The sequence below is a fragment of the Cervus canadensis genome, chromosome 9, assembly GCF_019320065.1.
Source record: "Cervus canadensis isolate Bull #8, Minnesota chromosome 9, ASM1932006v1, whole genome shotgun sequence".
NCBI classification, from domain to species: Eukaryota; Metazoa; Chordata; class Mammalia; order Artiodactyla; family Cervidae; genus Cervus; species Cervus canadensis.
Window position 1 is genome coordinate 78,314,980 of NC_057394.1, and position 3,276 is coordinate 78,318,255.

Below are 3,276 nucleotides of genomic sequence, written 5' to 3' on the forward strand. Positions count from 1 at the left end.
ACTGGACTGCCAGGGAATTCCCAATATATTGATAGATTTTTTTTTTTTTTTAAGATTGACTTATTTGTTTGTTTTATTTTTTGATTGTGGTGGGTCTTCGTGGCTACGAGTGAGCTTTCTCTAGTTGGGAAGAGTGGGGGTTATTCCTTGTTGTGGCTCCTGACCTCTAGAGTACAGGTTCAGTAGTTGTGGCAAATGGACTTAATTGCTCCATGGTATGTGGGATCTTCCCAGACCAGGGATCAAACATGGCATTAGATCAAACATCTTCTGCACTGACAGGCAGTCTTTATCTCTGAGCCACCAGGGAAGCCCCATTTCTAGCCTTTGATTTAAAGTGAGAAATGTGCAATGCTTTCTTTCACTTGAACACTTAGAGGCCATCGTAGGGTTATTAAGTGGCCTAATTTCAATATTGTTGTGTCTCAAGGAGTAGGGAAGTAGACAGGGTAACAGTCCTGGTGGAGCCATTGATTAAGTTCTCCATCTACTGTGGGTGTGTGACATCTCAAAACAATTACAGTAGGAACATCAAAGATCTCTGACTATACAGTACTCTAATAAATAATAATGAAAAAAGTTTGAAGTATTGTGAGAATTACCCATATATGACACTGAAACGCAAAGTGAGCAAATGCTGTTGAAAGAATGGTGCAGATAGACTAGTTCTATGCAGGAGGGTTGCTTCGATTTGTTTAAAAAAAAAAAGAACAACCCCAGTGTCTGTGACACTCAATAAAGCAAAGTGCAATAAAATGAGGTCTGCCTGTAAGCCCATCAAAGGCACTCTTCATTTCTGCTACAGTGCCTTTGACCTCTAGCACTTCTCTCTGGTTCCTTCTTAGGACTTCCATCTCTCTGCTTACAAGGTCCATCTGTCCTTGTGTCTGTCTTCTCTATCCATGAGAACTCTCAGCATAGTCATCCGAGTTGTTTTAAATTCCTGGTCTGATAAATCCGACATGCCTTCCACGTCTGGTTCTGATGCTTGCTCCATCTCTTCGGCTGTGATTTCTGCCTTTTGGTAGACCTTGTGATTTTTCTTAATAGCCAGACGTGATGTGCTGGGTAAAAAGGAACAGCCATAAACAGGCCCTGAGTGATGTGTTGGTGAGGTGTGAAGGGTGGGAAAGCGTTCTAGTCCTATGATAGGGTCACGGTGTTTCCGTGAGCCTGTGTCTCTGGACTGTGAGCTTCACAAGTGTTTCTCGGTTTATTTTTCCTCCTCTTTTAGGAGGCACAGGATGGCTAGGGCGGGTGGAGGTGGGGATTTCCCTTCCCCAGGCAGTCTGGTTCAGATCATACCCCAGCAGGCCAGGCTCTGGTTACCTAGTTTCCCCTGAGGGCGGGCGTTGTTAAGAAGAACAGAGGGCTATGGTGTATTTCTTTTTATTTTAAAAGTTTTTATTGGGCTGTAGTTGATTTACCATGTTGTTATTTTCAGGTATATAGAAAAGTGGATCAGTTTTATATATTTTTTTATATATATCCACTCTTTTTTCTTTTTTAGATTCTTTCCCCATACAGATCATTACAGAGTATTGAGTACAATTCCCTGTGCTAGCCAAGATTGTCTGGCACTACTGGTAAAGAATCTGCCTGCCAATGCAGGAGACACAAAAGACGCGGGTTCGATCCCCAGGTCAGGAAGATCCCCTGGAGTAAGAAATCGTAACCCACTCCAGTATTCTTGCCTGGGAAATTCCATGGACAGAGGAGCCTGGTGGGCTACAGTCCGTGGGGTCGCAAGGAAATATGACTGAGCACGGGGTGCACAGTGTGCTGTACTTACTTACGTCCTTATCAGTCGTCTATTTTATATATTGCAGTGTGTATGTGTCAGTCCCAGGAGAAATATGTCTGGTGTATTTTAACATGATTCCTTTTCCCTTCCCACTGCTGGGAGCATGAGGGAGATTTTCTCTGATTTTTACTGTGGGAACCTGGCTGAGACCCTGGAGATAAATCCTGCAAGACTGTGGGGGCCTGCTATGATGGCATCCCCCTGGAGATTTTAGCTCTCAGACTTGTCTACATGGAGCATCTAGGGGATTTGAACATCACGGCTGAGGTTTTTTTCCCAGTATTGGCTCCCACTGAGCCTGCTCCGGGTGGCTGCCGCTTCCTGTACTTGCTTGGCTGGGTCTCCAGTCTTGTGGGCAGTGGTTGCCCCGTGTCCCCCCTCCCTCTCTTATTGCATCCTAGAGAGTTGTTGAATTTTCAGTCTGTTAAGCTTTGACTTACTAGAACAGAGGGGCAACTTCCAAGCTCTTTACTTGAGGAACCAGAAATCTGATGTCCCATTCTTTCCTGTAGACATATAATCACAACACATTTTAAAAGATTTAGGAACTTCCCTGGTGGTCTAGTGGTTATGACTCTGCACTTCCACTGCAGGGGGCACAGGTTCGATCCCTGGTCAGGGAACTAAGATCCCACATGCCTTGAGGTATGGCCAATAAATAAATAAAAATACTTTAAAAAATAAAAGATTTAAAAATAGCTATTTATGCAGGGTTTGGGGCTTCCCAGGTGGCTCAGTGATAAAGAATCTGCCTGCCAACGCAGCAAACTCAAGAGACATGGGTTTGATCCCTGGTCCAGGAAGATCCTCTGGAGAAGGGAATTGTGACCCACTCCAGTATTCTTGCCTGGGAAATCCCATGGACAGAGGAACCTGGCATGCTACAGTCCCTGGGGTCACAAAGAGTTAGACACAACTAAGTGAGAGGGCATGCACACACACATAAGCAGGATTTATCATACACATACACACACAGTCTTAAAGCTCTGATAAGGACACTATAGGCAACATTTTAAAGAAAAACTACTTCAGCGCTAGGACGTTTCTTTAAAAACGACAATTGAGATTAATTTCCCTCAAATCCCTGATCTTCATCCCCTGATTAAAAATAAGAATAAAAGTCGAAGCAATTCGTTCTGTGTACTGAGCACTCCCTGTGGTCCACTTGCTGCCCTGGATGTTTCAGCCATTATTGCTATTCCTCACCAACAACCTGCCTACAAGGAATTCTTTAATCAGTTTCATAGATTAAGAAATTGAGGCCCAGAAAGGTTGGACACTTTGTCTAAGGTCACACAGTAAGTGATTTAACAGCCTGGTAATAATAAGATTTTAAATCACTGTGGGAAAACCTAAACTGTCAGAGTCCTGGCAGACCATGTGGTTAGTGAAGTCCTGCTGGCTTAGTGGGCAAGTAACTTTTGCAAACACAGATTGTGTGTGTGTGTGTGTGTGTGCGCACGTGCATGTGT

At 43.9% G+C, this 3,276-nt stretch overlaps 1 non-coding gene across 1 annotated transcript; it reads left to right on the forward strand.

Annotated features, from left to right (window-relative positions):
• The first annotated feature begins 2,354 nt into the window (after nucleotides 1-2,354).
• On the forward strand, nucleotides 2,355-2,427 carry TRNAG-UCC. The gene has a single exon. It is a non-coding gene; the product is annotated as a tRNA-Gly (tRNA).
• Nucleotides 2,428-3,276: the final 849 nt, after the last annotated feature.